This window comes from Heterodontus francisci, unplaced genomic scaffold (genome assembly GCF_036365525.1).
Source record: "Heterodontus francisci isolate sHetFra1 unplaced genomic scaffold, sHetFra1.hap1 HAP1_SCAFFOLD_102, whole genome shotgun sequence".
In the NCBI taxonomy this organism is placed as follows: Eukaryota; Metazoa; Chordata; class Chondrichthyes; order Heterodontiformes; family Heterodontidae; genus Heterodontus; species Heterodontus francisci.
The window spans coordinates 1180190-1191007 of NW_027140380.1; positions in this window are offsets into that span (position 1 = coordinate 1180190).

A 10818-nucleotide genomic window follows, 5' to 3' on the forward strand; every position below is an offset into this window, starting at 1 on the left:
CTTGGAATGTTCAGTGAATGGTTGAATTTCAAGATCAACTTTAATAGATTAAAGTCCTGATTTCTGGTTCCGTTCCATTTCCATGCTCAGTTCTTATTTCACACTGTTTTATATCAGAACAATGTTTCAGGGATGTGATGTGTCCATTGGTTGTCCAATTGCTCTGTCACTCAGTGTGAGAAATAAAACGCAAACCGCCCAGCGTGCGGCTCAAACCCATACCTGGCTCTGTCTATAGGCCGCTTAGTTCAGTTGGTTAGGACGCAGTGTTGATAACAACAAGGCTGTGGATTTGATCCCCATGTGCACTGTCACATGGTCAGTCATTAATTTGACACATTTTTGTAACACTTAAAATCCAACTTTTAGATGCAAACAAGTTTACATAAAATGTCAGAGGGAACTTATTTTGAATAACATCCATTATATCTTTGTCACTGGTCTGGAGTAACACAGAATTCTTTCCAATTATCTTCCGTTTGCTGATAAACGTTGAACTCGTGGCCTGTTCTCGTTAATGGTCATGAGCAACAAAAACAGACAGAGCGAGTCTGACCGCCCAGAGATGTGGAAAAGGCTTCAGTTTGGGACAAATGCAGCAAATCAAATGTTCACCCTGCCCCGAGAGAGTCAAAAACTGGGGGAAAGGACACAGGGAGATAGAGAATAAGCTACAGCAGACAATGTAAATATTTCCCATCCTTGATATCTCTCTATTCCAATCCAACCTTCAGAGTTGGGTAAATAATTTCAGTGTAAATTGTGCAGCTCAAGAGTCAAAACCAAATGGCGATGCAGAATAAAGGAGAACTGCCAAAACCCCAGATTGAACCAGGGATCTTCAGTCTAACACTCTCCCAACTGAGCTATTTCAGTCACACAGGCTTGGGATGATAAGTGGCAAGTAACATTCGCACCACACAAGTGCCAGGCAATGAATATCTCCAACAAGAGAGAATCTAACCATCTCCCCTTGACATTCAATAGCATTACAATCACTGAATCCAGCACTATCAACATTATGGGGGTTACCATGGGTAGCCATACAAATAACGCAGCTACAAGAGCAGGTCAGAGGCTTGGAATCCTGAGGCGAGTAATTACAGTGCAGCTGTTGGCTCCACCCCAGGGGCTGAATTTGTTCTGTTAACCATGAAGCAGCTTCCTCTCAAATCCCAGGTTTATCAATAAATCCTCTTACAAAAGCCCCAAAGTGTGATATATTCCTCTCACTCATCCATGACTCTTGACTCCCCAAAGCCTGTCCACCATCCACAGGGCACAAGTCAAGAGTGTGATGGAATACTCTCCACTTGCCTGGATGGGTGCAATTCCAACTCAAGAATCTCAACACCGCCAGGCCAAAGCATCCCGCATGATTGGCACCCCATCTGCAAACATTCACTCACTCCACCATCGACGCACAGTTGCAGAGTGTGTACCGTCTACAAGATGCACTGCAGCAATGCACCACGACTCCTTAGACAGCACCTTCCAAACCAGTGACCTTTACCACCTCGAAGGGCAAGGGCAGCAAATGCAGGCGATACCACCACATGCAAGTTCCCCTCCAAGCCACACACCATCCTGACTTGGAACTATATCGCCGTACCTTCACTGTCGCTGGGTCAAAATCCTGGAACTCCCTTTCTCACAGCACTGTGGGTGTACCTACCCCACATGGACTGTAATGGTTCAAGAAGGCAGCTCACCACCACCTTCTCATGGTCAATAAATGCTGGCCTAGCCAGCGATGCCCACATCGCATGAATGAATGAACAAAAAAGTGAAGTATCCCTTGTGTCATTGTTTTGGTAGAAAATATAACCCTGGTGGAATTGTCCCTCCCAATCACACCTCACTTCATAGAACATAGAAAATGGAGAAAATTTATGGCACAGAATGAGACCATTTAGCAATCGTGTCTGTGCCAGCTGAAAAAGAGCGATCCAGCCCAATCCCACTTTCCAGGTCTTGGGAATGGGATCTGAACAGATCTCAGAGCTCACATTATGTGAATGTTCTGTTGAAGTATTGGTGAGCTGATATACCAGGGGAGATTCACACTGTTAGACACAGTGTGAAATACATTCAAGTATTTATAAAACATTGTAACATGTGAGTAATATTCCCCATTGATTTCTCAGCACTGATGGATTGTGAAGTGGGAGACAGCCAGAAGTCTCACTGATTCACACTGACCATGAGGTGAAAATGAAATGAGATAATGTTCAATCTACAGCAGCGAGTTGCTGCAGAGAGGTAAGTGTCCTGAATCAAGGAGAGACTTTCTCATACTGCTGTTGAATCTCATTTCAAACACTCCTTGAACTCTCTGCCGAGGAATTCAGAGCTGGAGAATGCCTGTAAAATCAGCCTAAAAAGGAAATAAAAAACACCCATCGTGGGGCTCAAACTCAAAAACTTGAGATTCAGAGTTTCATGCTTTCATCGACTGAGCTCACCAGGCCTGAGACAGTGTCCCCGTCCTGTCTGTTATTGGACGGTGCAGCGGTTGCCTCCACCCCAGGGACTGAATTTGTTCTGTAAACCATGAACCAGCTTCCTCTCAAATCCCAGGGTTATCAGTAAATCCTCTTAAAAAGCCCCAAAGTGTGATATATTCCTCTCACTCAACCAGAATAAAAGTTGCATCTTTTGCTCTTTTTACCTTCCAAACATTGACTTCTATTTTTCTCAGCATTTATTTCTCTCTCTTTTTTATATTGTGCATTTCCTAATAAACATTTCATTTCAATTATTTATGAGGGATGAAATGAACAGAAGAGATTTTCTGCAATGGTACCAGGGGTGTGGGACAGAGCGAGTGGTTCGGATCTGGATTACACTGCCTGAGAGTGCTGGAGGCAGATTCAATCGTGGTTTTCAAAAGGGAATTGGATAAACACCTGAATAGAGAAAATTTGCAGGGTTACAATGAAAGGCAGAGGAGTGGAATTAGCTGATTTGCTCTTGCAAAGAGCTGTCATGGACATGATGGACTGAATTGTCTCCTTCTGTACTGTAACCATTTGATTCCTTGATTCTAACTCTGTCAAAGTTGTTCTGAACTTGCTCTGCTCCAAGGAGAACAACCCCAGCTTTTCCAGTCTGAAGTTATGAGGAACCATGGGGAACCCACTGTAAACCTTCCTCCAGACAGAAATACAACTGTTCACCACTACACTGTGACCCAGCTGTTCACAATATACATCAATGATTCGGATGTGGGGACCAAATGTAGTATTTCCAAGTTCGCAGATGACACAAAATTAGGTGGGAATGTGTGTTGTGAGGAAGATGCAAAGCGGCTTCAAGGGGATTTGGACAGACTTAGTGAGTGGACAAGAAAGTGGCACATGGAATATAATGTGTAAAAATGTGAGGTTATCCACTTTGGTAGGAGGAACAGATGTGCAGATTATTTCTTAAATGGTAAGAGATTAGAAAGTGTAGATGTACAAAGGGGCCTGGGTGTCCTTGTCAATAAGTGACTGAAAGCTAACATGCAGGTGCAGCAAGCAATTAGGAAGGCTAATGATATGTTAGCCTCTATCACAAGAGGATTTGAGTACAGGAGTAGTGAAATCTTGCTTCAATTGTATATAACCTTGGTTGGTCTGCAGTTTGGAATACTGTGTGCAGTTTTGGTCCCCTTACCTGAGTAAGGATATCATTGCCATAGAGGGAGTACAATGAAGGTTCACCAGACTTGTTCCCGGGATGGCAGGACTGTCCTTGAAGAGAGATTGGGGAAACTGGGCCTGTATTCTCTAGAGTTTCAAAGAATGAGAGGTGATCTCATTGAAACTTACCATCTATTTAAAGGGATAGACAGGGGAGAAGAAGCTATTTCCTCCGGTTGAGGAATCTAGAACCAGGGGACACAATTTCAACGGAAGGGGAAAGTCACTTCGGACAGCGATGAGGAGAAATTTCTTTACTCAGAGGGTTGTGAATCTTTGGAATTCTCTACCCCAGAGAGCTGTGGAAGCTCAGTCATTGAGTATGTTTAAAGCAGAGATTGACAGATTTCTAAATACAAATGACATAGGGGATATGGAGATAGTGTGGGAAAAAGGCATTGAAGTGGATGATCAATCATCATCATATTGAATGGTGGGGTGGTCTCGATGGGCTGAATGGCCTACTCCTGCTTCTATGTTCCTATTAGTCTGCTAACTTCATATGCATGCTGTCATTGTCCCTTTTATTACATGGGCTTCAGTTTTACTGGCAGTCTAGTATGTGACATCATCAAGAAGGTTTTCAATAAGTTAAATAAGGAGAAATTGTTTCCAGTGGCAAAAGGGTCAGTAACCAGAGGATGTATTTATCAGGTGATTGAGAAAAGAACCAGAGGCGAAATGAGGAATGATTTTTTATACAGTGATGTGTTGTGATCTGAAATGCACTGTCTGATCAGGACTTGAAAGCAGATTCAGTAGTAACTTTGGAAAGCAATAGGGATAAATACTGGAAGGAAAAATGAACGGATTCCAGGAAAAAGCTGAGCAGCAGGACTAATTGGATAGCACAACCAAAGAGACAGCACAGACACAATGGACCAAATGTTATCCTTCTTTGGGTATCAGTCTATGGTTTTATGAACATAATGTTGAAACAATTCGCTGAGTTGGAAGGGAGGTGAACCCAGATTCCGGGTATACTAAACACCAGACCCAAACCAACTGAACAAGCCTGTTGTTTAATCTCTGTTTTTCACACCAGCTTCTCCTCGCTCTTTCTGTGTTTCCAGCCTGGTCTGTTCCTCTGACCTTCATTCCTGACACTTTGTTGAGAATGGCCAATTGGAATGGAATACATTGGAATGGATTTTTCTGTCGGCGGCTGACATGGAGGGCAGACTTCGCACATCCACACGGCGAGAAGGCATTTCAAGTATTTATGAGTCCAATTGTCAGCAATTTTATTCACTGGATCCAATTGAACTAATAGCACACGGGAACCATGGGGCTTTAGAGCCTCGCCTGGTTAAAGGAGGTGACTGGGAGGTGGGAGCTGAGTTTTGGCTTCACTGGGAAGCTGTCGGGTGAGGTAGCGTAACTTGGCAGCAAGGGTGGAGGGGGAAAGGGCATCCGGAATCACTGTCAGGAGAGGGGGCCAATGTGCCAGCTCTGCAGGGGGAGCTACACCAGGGTGCCATTGAGGCAGTGCCACCTCAATGAGGGTAAATGTGAGTGGGTAAAGAGTGAAGTAAATGTGGCTGGGTGTTGTTTACTGTGAAGGCCTTGCACTCAGGGAGGGGCAACCTGTCATGGGCCTCATTCACCCTGGATTCGAGGCTCCCGTTGAGGAGGAGTAGAGAGGGAGGGAGGGAAGGGCAGGCACCAGCAGGGACACCATAGCAGCTTGGGTGCCCACAGGAAGGCCAGCCTCGAACAGGAGGCTGGAGAAGGAGGCAGAGGAACACGTCAGCCAAGGTTCAACTACCTGCAGATGTCTGAGTGATAGTGTCTCCACAGACTGCACCTCTCCACGGAGGTTGTCACTGATCTCTCTGCCATGATGCAGCTGTGCCCCATGGGACTTGGTGGGCACCTGATGCCGGTGTCACTGAAGGTCACTGTGCCACTGAACTTCTGGATGACCAGATCATTGCGGGGATCCACTGGAGATATGTGTGGAATCTCACAGTCTGTGGTGAATCAGTGCATCAAGGAGGTCACCAATGTCCTCTTCAGGAGGGCCGGTGACTATGTGCACATCGATCCAAACAGTCAAGCTGAGAGGGCTATAGGATTCAGGGCCATCGCTGGATTTCCCCAGGTGTAGGGTGTCATTGACTGCACCCATGTGACCATCAAGGCTCCTGCAGACCAGCCAGCAGCCTTCAACAGGAAGGGCTTCCATTTGCTCAGTGTGTAACTGGTCTGTGACCATCACAAATGGATCCTACAGGTGTGTGCACAAATCCCGGGAAGCAGCCACAACGCCTGCATACCAAGGCAGTCGCAGGTGCCAGAACTTTTCCGTGGCCCCATGCGCTTTCTGAGATGGATTCTTGGAGACAAGGGCAACCCAGTGAGGACATGAGTACTGACGCCTGTGAGGAATCCACACAAGGATGCAGAGGAGAGGTACAACACCTGCTGCGGGTCAACCCGAGTGATCATCAAGGAGGCCATTGGTCTCCTAAAGATGAGATTGAAGCGCCTGGATTGTTCCAGTGGAGTCCTTCAGTACGTCCCGGTGAGGGTCTCGTATATCGTGGTGGTTTGCTGTGAACTGCACAATCTGGCATTACAGAGGGGTGAGGTGTTGACTCGTGAGGAGATCATGGAGTGTGATGTCTCCTCTGATGATGAGGATGTGGAGGAGGATAATGCCCAAGCAGTGCCAGATGAAGGACCTCAGGCACAGCAGGAAAGCCACCATGAGATCCACACAAGGGAGACACGAGACACCCTTATACATTCACGTTTCCTTTGAGCCTTACCACCTTCTGGAACCAAGTCAATAAAGTCTTAGCTTTAATCAGCCCTGTTGTCACCTCCTTCCTTCTGCACTACAGCGCCCAGGTACACATCGCACAGTGGCAAGGCCGAAGCTTTGTGAACTCAGGGCTTGGTCCCTCACTTCCAGCCCCTTGGGAGGAAGGGTTTAAATGAAGTCCCAAAGGGCATCAACAATTAGAAGGAGACAGAGTGAGAGAACATCATTTCTTTATTCTGTGTGACACCAAACACAACCCTATCCATCTGGAATGTACATTCACCCGTGAACCGCTCAGTGAATCTAGGTGCTCTTCTTAAATCTTTTCCGGGTGCTCCTACGTGGTGCTCCCCCTGCTCTGGCAGCTGAGGTGGAGACAGGCAGCTGACCTTGCTGCCCCATGGCTTGGGATGACATTGGTGGCCGTCCTCTGGCTGCCTGAGGCCTGGAGGGCCCCGGCACACTAAGGGCCTCCTGCACAGGTACAGGGACCCCCCTCTGTCATCGAGGATGATGGAGGCACTGGCATCACTGGTGTCACTGGCAGAGGGACTTTCGAGCTACTCTCCACACCAGGAGCACCCTGAGAGGAGACCCCAGATGTAGCAGCCAGCTGCTCTTCCCCCTTATAAGACACACTTGCACCTCGCTGCTGACCTGAGAGGGACGTGGACCTGGTGGAGAATTCAGGTGCCTCGTCCCCCCTCTCACCTTGTCACCGCTGGATGGAGCTCATGGACAAAGTGATGGAGTGCAGGTCTGCGAACATCTCTGGCAGCCACTGATTGATCGGCTGGATCTGGCTCTCCATGAGAGTCACCAATCTCTCAATGGAGGAAGCCAGACACACCCCCATCAGAGACAGTGCAGCACCCAAGGCCTGCATGGACTCCTCCACCATCCTTGTTTGGGTACACATAGCCTCTGGCAACTCTGCCAGATGTTACCTGACCTCTCGCTGCAGCTGCGGTATTTCCCGTGTTGCTGGTGACACCAGAGGCATGTCATCAGCCTGGGGCTCAGTGTGGGCCTGGCTCCCACAGACCACCAACTGTCAGTGGCCTCGGCTGTCACAGCCTCCGTCAGCTGCCCGGGCCTGTCTGTGATGTGCTCATCAGTTTGCGTGAGCGTTTCTGTTCTGGTGGAGGGTGCAGGGGAATGATGTGATGGTGCACCATCTGAGGCTCCCTCCTCCTCCTCAGACGTGTCCGGCTGTCTCCCAGTCTCTCCAGCTCTTTGCTTTTGTCGTTCATCCGGGCCTTCATGAGAAAACAGGGACATTGAATGGTTACGGTCTGCCCATCGTGAAATTCCAACCACCCCTACTGTGCAGCTCCATTGATGCAGTGGTGAACAGATGAGCAGTGTGGCTCCTTTGCAGCGGATGCTCCCTTGTGCCCCAGGAGATGTTCACTCACTCTCTTGGGTAGATGCCCCTGTCTCTCCATCAGCTATGGAGCAGCTGCTTTGCTGCCCGGCCTGTTCCATGGCCTCCTCCTCCATCGGGATGTGGACACGGAGATAAGGCACTCCACCGCCAGTCTTGACACGCTCTTTCCAATTGTGGGATGTCTTCTCCTGCAGACACAATGATGAACAAAGTTAGTCTCCCAGCGGGGACAAGCCCAACATCTCTGATGGTGATAGTCCAGCAGTCCATGATGTGGACACACATATGCCTCCTGCATGCAGCCCCTCTCGAGGGACTGTGTGAGGTTATATAATGACTGACGTGTGCCTCTCCTGCTGCCCTTCCCCAATACACATGACTGGGTTGTCACTCCCTTTCCACTAAACATTCCCTCTCACTCTGCCACATGCAATGTCCAAAGGGTCCAAAGTGCTTTGATTTGTCGCCTGAGCAAACTGGATCAGGTCATTGACCCACTTCCTGCACTGGATCCATTTCCTGGGGGTGAACCCATGGCTGCTGACCTCACCTACTATCTCCAGCCAGCTTTGCTTGGTCAGGTGGACAGGTCTCCACCTCCCATCCCTGGGAAAGAGGATCTTGCACCTTTCTCTTGTCACCTGGAGGAGAACCTGCAGGGTGGCATCGCTAAACCGTGGCAACATGGTCACTGCAGGCTCGCATTCAGCTCCTTACCCATCAGGCAATAGAGGCAGCAGAATGGGTCCTGGGGCATCAGAGGCAGCAGAACTGGTCCTGGGACAGCAGAGGGCTCACAGGAAGACACTCCTTTAAACCAGGCAGCAGTGAATGCAGGGCTGGCAGCCCTTTAAATATGGTGCCAGCACCTGCCGTTGTGTCAGATGTCGGTGCCATCGGCACCTCGTTCCCTGCCTCTGGTCCTTGTTTACATGGGCCCCACGCCTCCCCTTCATTAACTTGTCGGCTGCTCCGTGATCGGAGTCGGTCGGCCACATTGCACTCGTGTGGTGACGACACCCGCTTCCGGTGCCTCTGCCGAGAGCCGCACCGTTAGTTTAAAATTCAGCCCATGGGGTCAAGAGTGGAAAATCTCCCCTCTGATTCTCTCTACTTCAAATGAAGGAGACACCAAATTAAAACTGATGAAACCAGGGATTGTATCCTGGTTCTTCAATCTAGTGTTCTCCCAACTGAGCTATTCCAGCCTCACTGTGAACTCATCTTCATTGGAGACAAATATAACTCCAGGCGGAATTTCCCCACCCGTTCATTCCTCACTTCAGGGGAATGGGACCCGACCAGATCGCGGAACTCAGATTATGTTAATGTTCTGCTCTTGATATCTTAATATTATCTTGCGTTTGAGCCACTTTTAATCAGGTTCACAAACAAATTCTTCCATCATCCCTTCTCCCACATTCTCTCTCTCTCATTCATTCTTTATTCCTCACAATCCAGAAAGGGTTAGGAATCAGAGCTCACCCCCAAACCCTCTGCACACAGACCTCTGTCTGTCACCCTGTTTGCTCCAAGATCCAAGAGACCAGTCAATAAATTACACTCTTTATAAATCACAGAAAGCTGCCTCACAGTGTTGGACACAGAGTTAAATACACTGAAGTCTTTTGAAAAAAGTTCATCTTACGGGCTGTGTTACTGAGCCCACAGAGCAGGACAGGCCCAGGCTCCAGCCCCAGCCCCACCTGGGCTGTGTTAGCTGATGTCACCTGGTGTGATACTGAGCCACATGGAGCAGGAAAGGGCCTGGTTTTATTCATGGCCTGTGTTGAGTTAACTGAACCCACCCAATGTTGTAGGAGCCACACAGAACAGAATGGGCCCAGGCTCCTTCCTCAGCCTGAGGGATGATAGTTCATCTCACACGCTGTTGTACAGAGCCCCACACAGAACAGGAAAATCCCAGGCTCCATCCCCGGCCTGTGGTATTTTACTTCATCACACCTGGTATGGTACGGAGCCCCCAGAGCAGGAAAGATCCAGCTTCCATCTCCAGCCTGTGCTGAATTAGCTGATCTGACCTGGTTGGCACTGAACCACAATCAGGGGAGGATGGGCCGAGGCTCCATGGCCTGTGGTGTGTTAGTTATTCTCATTTGGTCAGGTACTGAGCACTAGAAAGCAGGAAGGGCCTGTGCTCAGTGAGCTGATCTCACCTTGTGCCTTCTGAGACCCACACACAGAGCAGGACAGGCCTAGGCCTCATCCCCGGCCTGTGCTCAATTAGCGGATCTCAGCCAAAAGATTTTGATAAGGTTCCACACAAGAGGCTTCTCTATAAGATTAAAGTCCCTGGTATCAGTGGTAATATATTGATCTGGATTGGGAACTGACTGGCACGATGTAGGCAGAAAGTAGTTACAGATGGATCTGGATCTGTTTGGAGACCAGTTACCAGTGGTGTCCCACAGGGATCGGTGTTGGGACTGTTGCTCTTTATTATTTTTATTAATGATCTGGATGGAGGTGTAGGGGGCACCATCTGTAAATTTACAGATGATTTGAAGATCTGTGCGAGTGTTCAGACTGTAGACGATGCTCGACTGTTTCAGGCTGATCTTAATGTGTTGGGAGATTGGGTTCATGACTGGTAAATGATGTTTAATTTGGGTAAGTGCAGTGTTATTCATGTGGACAGGGCGAATGCTCAACATTCATACACCCTTCAGGGAAAAACATTAAAGCAGGTGGAGAAAGAAAATAATTTTGAGCAGAGATCTGGATGTTCTAGTGCACAGATCTCGAAAGGTACAGCAGCAATGCTGTGAAGTGATAGCTGGAGCAAATAGGGGGTTGGGCTGCATTCAGAGGATAATTGCATATAAGATGGGGCATATTCTTTCATGGGATGTGAGCGACACTGGCAAGGCCAGAATTTGTTACCCATCCCTAATTGTCCTTGACAAGATGGCGGTGAGCTGCCTTCTTGAATTGCTGCACTCCATGTGGTG